The following is a 9550-nucleotide window of genomic DNA, read 5'->3' on the forward strand; positions in this document are numbered from 1 at the left end:
GGTCTCCATCTCCTGGGGTGAGTCTGTCCACTCTTGTCAAGCTTTGTTAGACTCGGGGCGGCTGGGAACTTTATGGATATTCACTTCGCCCAAAGCATCAATATACCTACTGCACCTCTTGAAGTCCCTCTGTCTGTGTCTGCCCTCGATGGCCAAGTGTTAGGTGATGGAAGAGTCACTCAAGTTACTTCTCCAGTCTTCCTCCAGTCTCAAGGTCACAAGGAAGAAATATCCCTGCACCTGATTCCTTCACCTGAGTTCCCAGTTATTCTAGGCCTTCCTTGGCTTACTTGCCACAACCCTCGCATAGACTGGGTAACAAGCCAGGTTGTGGAATGGGGCCCTGCATGCCATGCCTCTTGTCTTCTCTCTAGCTCTCCTGTGTCTCCTGCCGAGCCCCCTGATCTCACCGAGTTATCTCAAGTTCCCACAGAGTACTGGGATCTCAAGGAGGTATTCAGCAAGAGCAGGGCCGCCGTTCTTCCTCCGCACCGGGCCTACGACTGTGCCATCGACTTGCTCCCTGGGACTACCCCTCCTCGTGGCAGACTGTTTTCACTCTCTCAGCCAGAACGCAAGGCCATGGAGGAATACCTCAAAGACGCCCTGGTCTCTGGGTTCATTCGACCCTCCACCTCACCTGCTGGTGCCGGCTTCTTCTTTGTCGGCAAGAAGGATGGGGGGCTCCGACCATGTATTGACTACAGGGGCCTGAACAAGATCACTGTGCGCAACCGATATCCCCTTCCGCTGATGTCCACTGCTTTCGACCTGCTCCAAGGCGCCACCGTCTTCACCAAGTTGGACCTACGGAACGCATACCACCTCATCCGTATCCGACGGGGAGACGAGTGGAAGACTGCCTTTAACACCCCGTCTGGGCACTACGAATACCAGGTGATGCCCTTCGGACTCACCAACGCACCAGCTGTTTTTCAGGCCCTAATCAACGACGTCTTAAGGGACATGATTAACCTGTACGTCTTTGTCTACCTTGATGACATCCTTATCTTTTCCAAGACCGTGCAGGAGCACCGCCACCATGTCCGCCAGGTTCTCCAGAGGCTGCTACAGAACAATCTGTTCGCCAAGGCCCAGAAATGCGAATTTCATGTTCCCGAGGTCTCCTTTCTGGGATTTATTGTACGGACAGGCCAACTCCAAATGGACCCTGCCAAGACCCTGGCCGTCCGGGACTGGCCTACTCCCAAGTCCGTTAAGGAGGTTCAGCGGTTCTTAGGATTCGCTAACTTCTACCGCAAGTTCATCAGGAACTTCAGTTCTGTGGCAGCACCCATGTCAGACCTCACCAAAGGGACAGGTGGATCTTATGGCTGGTCTCCTCAGGCAGAAAAGGCGTTCAAAGACCTCAAGGCCCGCTTCTGCACGGCACCCATTCTGGTCCTCCCGGACACCTCCCAACCATTCATCGTGGAGGTGGACGCCTCGGACAGAGGTGTCGGCGCGGTACTCTCTCAACGTTCGGAAGGAAAGCTGCACCCCTGCGCTTACTTCTCCCACCGCCTGAGTCCTGCGGAGTCCCGGTACGATGTGGGGGATCGAGAACTGCTAGCGGTCAAACTGACCCTTGAGGAGTGGAGGCACTGGCTGGAGGGAGCGCAACATCCATTCCTGGTTTGGACTGACCACAAGAACCTGGAGTACCTCCAGCAAGCCAAGAGACTGAACCCTCGACAGGCTAGGTGGGCCCTGTTTTTCAGTCGGTTTGACTTCACCCTCTCGTACCGTCCCGGCTCCAAGAACACCAAACCTGACGCACTGTCCAGGCTGTTCTCTGCCACTAACAGGGAGAATGAAGTCGGGCCTATTATCCCGGTGTCCCGGATTGTGGCCCCTGTCCGCTGGGGTATTGAGGAGGCTGTTCGACGAGCCCAACGCCAGGACCCCGGTCCTGGGACGGGGCCACCGGGCCTCTCGTACGTCCCACATCAAGCCCGGGCCAAGGTTCTCCAGTGGGGTCACTCTTCCCCTCTTACCGCCCACCCGGGAGCTCGGAGGACCCTGGACTTCCTGAAAAGACGCTTCTGGTGGCCTAACATGGAGCAGGAACTAAGGTCATTTGTCCTGTCCTGTGAGGTTTGCACCAGAACCAAGAACCCACAACAGCGTCCCCAGGGTCTCCTGCATCCTCTAACGATTCCCCGGCGTCCCTGGTCCCACGTGGCAGTCGACTTCATCACGGGTCTCCCTGAGTCACAAGGTAACATGGTCATTTTGGTCATTGTTGACAGATTCTCCAAGGCCTGCCACTTCATACCTCTGTGCAAACTCCCCTCTGCTCTTGAAACAGCGAAACTTATATTTAATCATGTCTTCCGAGTCTTTGGTCTTCCACAGGACATCGTCTCAGACCGAGGGCCCCAGTTCTCCTCCCGAGTGTGGCACGGGTTCTGCAAGGTCATCAGAGCCACTGCCAGCCTCTCCTCTGGGTTTCACCCACAGTCCAATGGTCAGACGGAGAGGCTCAACCAGGACCTGGAAACCACCCTGCGAGGCCTGGCTATGGATAACCCGACATCGTGGAGCACCTGGCTGCCATGGGCAGAGTACGCCCACAACACCCTGCAGTCATCGGCCACCAAGCTGTCGCCATTCCAGTGCCAATTCGGGTTCCAGCCACCTCTGTTCCAGGAGGAGGACGCGGGGGTGCCCTCGGTCAACCAATATGTGAGACGGTGTCGCAAGACCTGGAGCAAGGTCAGGAAGACCCTCATACAGACCTCCAGAACCAACCAGACTCAGGCCAACCGCCATAGAAGACCTGCACACACTTTCCGCCCTGGGCAGCGGGTTTGGCTGTCCACTAAGGACCTTCCGCTGCGGGTGGAGAACCGCAAGCTTGCTCCTCGCTACATTGGCCCCTTCAAGGTGGTGCGCAGGGTGAACCCTGTCTCCTACCGGCTCCAGTTGCCCCGGACTCTGAGGATCAACCCCACTTTCCATGTTTCCCTGTTGCGGCCTGTACTGACGTCTACGTATGCCCCTGCCCCTAGGAACCCCCCACCCCCCCGCATCTTCCAGGGGCAGACTGTGTTCACTGTGCATCGCCTGCTTGACTCCCGCCGGGTCCGCGGCGGGTTGCAATATCTGGTGGACTGGGAGGGCTATGGTCCTGAGGAGTGCTGCTGGGTTCCTGCTCGGGATGTCCTGGATAAAGAACTGTGTCGGGACTTCCATTCGGCCCATCCGGATCGCCCTGGGAACGTCAGGAGACGCTCCTGGGGGGGGGGGGGGGGGGTCCTGTTAGGACTTGGACTGTTTTGGCCTCTAGAGGCCGCTGTTATTTCCTTTTCGTGTCATATTTATTTTGGCCTCTAGAGGCCGCCACTGTTCCTGTGTTTTTTTTTTTTGTTGTTTATTGCCTGTTAGTCCTAATTATCTTCACCTGTGTCCTTAATTAGTTTGTGTATTTATACCCCTGAGTTCAGTCCTCTTGTCACGGAGTCTTTGTGCTGTTATGTTTATCTCCAGTTTCCTTTGTACTGTGTTTTGTGGATCTTCTGAGCTTTTGCATTTTTGCCTTTTTCTTTTTGAATTATACTCTTTGTTTTTGTTTTTTTTTGTTTTGCCCTGGATTGTATATAGTGTACATAGTATAAATAAACCTTTTGTTACTTTTTCTACTTCCGCCTCACGCCTCTGCATTTGAGTCATTCCCCTGGTGGCCTAGTGGGGGTTTGCTGGATCATCACACCAACGAACCAGGTTTGAATCCCAGCAAAACCCTAACACCCTGTGTCCGCGTGGGTTTCCTCCGGTTTCCCCCACAGTCCAAAGACATGCAGGTTAGGTTAACTGGTGACTCTAAATTGACCGTAGGTGTGAATGTGAGTGTGAATGGTTGTCTGTGTCTACAGTATGTGTCATCCCTGTGATGACCTGGCGACTTGTCCAGGGTGTACCCCCGCCTCTTGCCCATAGTCAGCTGGGATAGGCTCCAGCTTGCCTGCGACCCTGTAGAAGGATAAAGCGGCTAGAGATAATGAGATGAGATGAGATGTTGGCAAAGGAAACAGAGGAGATGAGGACATGATGGGCAGATATGGTGTAAGAGAGAGAAATGTGGAAGGGCAAATGGTGGTTGATTTTTCAAAGAGGATGAATTTGGCAATACATACTTCGAGAAGAAAGAGCAGTACAGGGTGACATTTAAGAGTGGAGGAAGATCTACACAGGTGGACTACATACTCTGCAGAAGGGGTAACCTGAAGGAGATTGGAGACTGTAAAGTGATGGCAGGGGAGAGTGTAGCTAGACAACATCGAGTGGTCGTGTGCAGGATGAGCTTGAAAGTGAAAAAGAGGAAGTGTGAAATAGTGGAGCCAAAGATTAAGTGGTGGAAACTAAAAGAGGTTGAATATCAGAAGGAGTTTAGGGAAGAAATGAGACAAGCATTGAGTGGTCATGGAAGTCTGCCAGATGATTGGAATACTACTGCTGTACTAGTAAGAGAGGCAGCAAGGAAGGTGCTAGGGTGGTCATCGGGAAGGAGGAAGGAAGACAAGGAGACATGGTGGTGGAACAAAGAAGTGCAGGAAATTATAAAAGAGAAGAGGCTAGCAAAGAAGAATTAGGATGATCAGAGAGATGAAGAAAGCAGGCGGTTATATAGAGAGACGAGACAGAAGGCAAAAAGAGTGGTAGCAAAGGCGAAAGCAGATGCATACCAGGAGTTGTACAAAAGACTGGAGACCAAAGAAAGAGAGAAAGACCTGTACATACTAGCTAGGCAGAGAAACAGGGAAGCAAGGGATGTACAGCAGGTAAGAGTGATGAAAGATGTCAATGGAAATGTGCTGACAAACAAAGAGAGTGTATTAAGAAGGTGGAAAGAGTACTTTGAGGATTTATTAAATGAGGAGAATCCAAGAGAGAAAAGGTCAGATTGGTTGGAGACAGCAAATCAGGAAGCAGAGTTGGTTAGTAAGGATGAGGTGAGGGCGGCCATGAAAAGAATGAAGACTGGAAAAGCAGTCGGACCAGATGGTATCCCAATTGAGGCTTGGAGATGTTTGGGTGAGACGGCTGTAGAGTTCATAATGAGATTGTTTAATAAGATCCTAGAGAATGAGAAAATGCCAAATGAATGGAGAGTGTGCTAGTCCCAATATACAAGAATAAGGGAGATGTACAGAGCTGCAGTAATTACAGAGGGATAAAATTGATGAGCCACACCATGAAGCTATGGGAAAGGGTATTGGAGGTGAGATTGAGAAGAGCGGTAGCAATCTGTGAACAGCAGTACGGGTTTATGCCAAGGAAGATGCAATTTTTGCTTTAAGAATGTTAATGGAAAAGTACAGGGAAGGCCAGAGAAAGCTACATTGTGTGTTTGTAGACCTGGAGAAGGCTTATGATAGAGTGCCGAGAGATGAGTTATGGTATTGTATGAGAAAGTGTGGAGTGAATGAGAAGTATATCAGAGTGGTGCAAGACATGTATGAGAACAGTGAAACAGCAGTGAGGTGTGCAGTTGGAACGACTGAATGGTTCAAGGTGAAGGTGGGACTTCATCAAGGATCTGCTTTGAGTCCTTTCTTGTTTGCCATAGTGATGGATAGCTTGATGGACGAAGTGAGGCAAGAGTCACCATGGAACATAATGTTTGCAGATGATATTGTGATCTCATCTCATCTCATTATCTCTAGCCGCTTTATCCTGTTCTACAGGGTCGCAGGCAAGCTGGAGCCTATCCCAGCTGACTACGGGCAAAAGGCGGGGTACACCCTGGACAAGTCGCCAGGTCATCACAGGGCTGACACACAGACAACCATTCACATTCACACCTACGGTCAATTTAGAGTCACCAGTTAACCTAACCTGCATGTCTTTGGACTGTGGGGGAAACCCATGATATTGTGATATGTGGTGAAATTAAGAAGGTGGAAGGAGGTTGAGTTGGGTTTGGAGAGATGAAGTTATGCATTGGAATGAAGAAGAATGAAGGTGAGCAGTAGCAAAACAGAATACATGTGCATCAATGAGAATGAGGATGAGAGTGTAGTGAAAATGCAAGGAGTAGACATAAAGAAAGTTGGTGAATTCAAGGGTCAACTGTGCAGGAAAATGGGGGCTGTGATAGTGAGTTGAGAAAGCAAGTGCAGGCAGGGTGGAGCAGTTGGAGAAGGATTTTGGGAGTCATTTGTGATAGGAAAGTCCCAGCAAAAGTGAAAGGTAAGATGTATAAGACAGTAGTGAGACCAGCTGTGATGTATGGATTGGAGACCGTACCCTTAACGAAGAGACAGGAGGCAAAGTTGGAGGTGGTGGAGTTGAGGATGTTAAGGTTTGCAATGGGAGTGACAAGGTTGGACAGGATAAGGAACGAGCACATCAGAGGGACAGCACATGTGGAGAGCTTGGGAATTAAGCTAAGAGAGATGAGACTGAGATGGTATGGGCACATCCTGAGAAGAGATGCAGAGCATGTTGGAAGGAGAATGTTGAGGATGGAGCTGCCAGGCACACGAAAATGAGGAAGGCCAAAGAGGAGATGCATGGATGTGGTGAGAGAAGACATGAAAGTGGCAGGTGTGGTAGAGAAGGATGTGGAAGACAGGGAGCAATGGAGACGAAATCAGGAGCACCCAAAAGAAGAAGATCATCTGTGGTACATAATATCATTAAAAGATTCAGAGAATCTGGAGAAATCTCTGTATGCAAGAGACAAGGCTGAAAACTGACATTGGACGCCTGTGATCTTCAGGCCCTCAGGAGACACTGCATTAAAAGCAGATACATGTCTGTAGTGGAAATCACTGTATGAGCTCAGGGACGCTTCAGAAAACCATTGCCTGTGAAAACAGTTCATTACTGCATCCACAAATACAAGTTAAAACCAGATATAATCAATATCCAGAAACACCGCCACCTTCTCTGGGCCTGAGCTCTTTTACAATGGACTGAGGCGAACTGGAAAATTGTCCCGAGGTTTGACGAAACAAAAGTAGAAATTCTTTTTAGAAATCATGGACACCACGTCCTCCAGGCTAAAGAGGAGAGGGACCATCCGACTTTTTATCAGTGCACAGTTCAAAAGCCAGCATCTTTGATGGTATGAGAGTGCATTCGTGCACATGACATGGGTAGCTTATACATCTGGGAAGGAATCATTAATGCTGAATGATAGATGCACGTTTCAGAGCAATATGCTGCCATTCAAAATCTTTTTCAGGGAAGGCCTTCCTTCTTTCAGCAAGACAATGCCAAACCGCTTTCTGCACATATTAAAACAGCATGGCTCTGTAGTAAGAGTCCGGGTGCTAAACTGGTCTGCCTGCAGTCCAGACCTGTCACCCATTGAAAACATTTGGTGCATTATGAAGCGTAAAATACGACCAAGGAGACCCCGAACTGTTGAGCAACTGAAATTGTATATCAGGCAAGAATGGGACAACATTTCTCTTTCAAAACTACAGCAATTGGTCTCCTCAGTTCCCAAACGTTTACAGAGTGTTGTTAAAAGTAGAGGTGATGCAACACAGTGGTAAACGTACACCTATCCCAACTTTTTTAGAACGTGTTGCTGACATCAAATTCAAAATGAGCATATATTTTCTAAAAACCAATAAAATTTCTCAGGTTCAATATCTGATATGTTGTCTTTGTACTATTTTCAATGAAATATAGGATTTCCATGATTTTGCAAATTATCGCATTCTGTTTTTATTTACAGTTTACACAGTGCCCCAACATTTTTGGAATTGGGGTTGGACATACATTAACATTTTTAGGGGACCTTTATTACACCATTCACAACTAACTTCGACATGTAAGTATGGACAAAAGTTGTATTTTCTGGTACATTGGTAAGGTGAGTATCTTGACCTGTTTGTGAGAATACGATAACTTTAGTGAGTTGCATTATTCAGTAACTTGCTAGTTAATTATTTGGAATCTAATACCTTAGTTGTGGCATTGCATAGCGTACTTAAACCATTACTTTGACTTGGAAGTCACAATAAAAGCAACATTGGAGATGCATTTTAAGTGTTGACCTCAAACTTTAGAACAATGTCTCTTATTACTGTCTTGCAAACGGATGAAAGTTCCCGTGACTGTGTTTGACTGCTAATTTAACTACAGTCAGTATGTCTCCACTGGCAGTTTTATATCAGGATACCTGAATGATTTTTTTTGTCACCAGCGCCCCTTAAAAGAAAAAAACTTACCCTCGGTGCAGATTTATTTTAGAGCATAATCCAGTCTGTTCAAATACTAGCGTCATTATTTAAACATGTAGCGTAATGTTTTAGCCATTTATCCCTGAACATTCCATCAATAGGACACATTTTTATTAAAATTGTGTACTCCAGGGTGTATTCCACATTTCACCCAAGGTCAGCTGGGATTGGCTTCATCTTCCCCTGTGACCCTACGCAAGAAAGATAATGGATGGATGGATTTTACATTTATTCATCATTTACTGTTTTATCCTGGTCTGGCTCACCATGAGTCTCGAGTCTATCCCAAGAACACTGGGAACACCAGAATATGTTCATGTTCACAAAATATCAAATGAGCACCTGTCTTCCAACAAGAACTAAATCACATTGTTGAGCTGGCTGAATTTGACTTTTCATGACAGGGTTTCTTTCCGTCAGGTTTGCTAGTGCCTAGCTACAGTCATGTACGAAGATGCTACAAGTGATCCTACAAATTAAGATTCAATGATATGAATAAACTCCAAGCAAGGTGGGAAAATGGTTACTGTATGGATGTTTCTACACAATAAATATACATGCATTATTTGAATTTTTATCTAATCCACCTCAAATCACCAGATTTCAGAAAATGTTCCCGCCTGACCAAGTCAGATTTGCTTCATACTTTTAAAGATGAATGGCCCAATAAACAGTGTGCAAAATTTCAGCCCCACATTAGTTAGTTTTTGAGACATAGGGGCATGAATCAAGGGGCATGGTTCAAATTTTACTGTACAAATGAGTGCTATAGAAATAACTCAAGTTCTATAAGCCATAACTTTTGAACTGCATGAAATTTTCAGGAAATGTTGTTAAATACAAGATAGCTTTAAATACTGCAACTGAAGATCCACAATTGCATATTTACCACTTTATGTATTGTTGAAATCTGTTAAAAAACATATATATTTGTGCTTTGGAGCACTTTTGGCCCTTTGTTTCTCCACATGTAAACATGTCAGAGCTTTCACATCAAGTTATTTATTTCTCATATTGTAGTACTGTTTTGGTAACTATGTATTTCTCTGAAAGAAATCAAACTTTGAGTTATGAGCCATTAAAAATAAAAAAACAAAAATCATTTTGCACCCATATTCCAAATGCATATCGCTCTTGTATGTCACAGCCTACGCTAAAAAGAATTATACCCCTGGAACAAGCAGGTCATCATTAGCATAGGGACAAAATATGAAGTTGGTCCCTTCAACCAAACTATATTTATTAAAGGGAAATTTTTTCCTTGATTTACAACAGACAGAAATGTAAAACAGAGGCACACTTCTTATAATACAATCACAAAACCATATCAGAGAACTAATATGTAT

The sequence above is a fragment of the Neoarius graeffei genome, chromosome 23, assembly GCF_027579695.1.
Source record: "Neoarius graeffei isolate fNeoGra1 chromosome 23, fNeoGra1.pri, whole genome shotgun sequence".
NCBI lineage: Eukaryota > Metazoa > Chordata > Actinopteri > Siluriformes > Ariidae > Neoarius > Neoarius graeffei.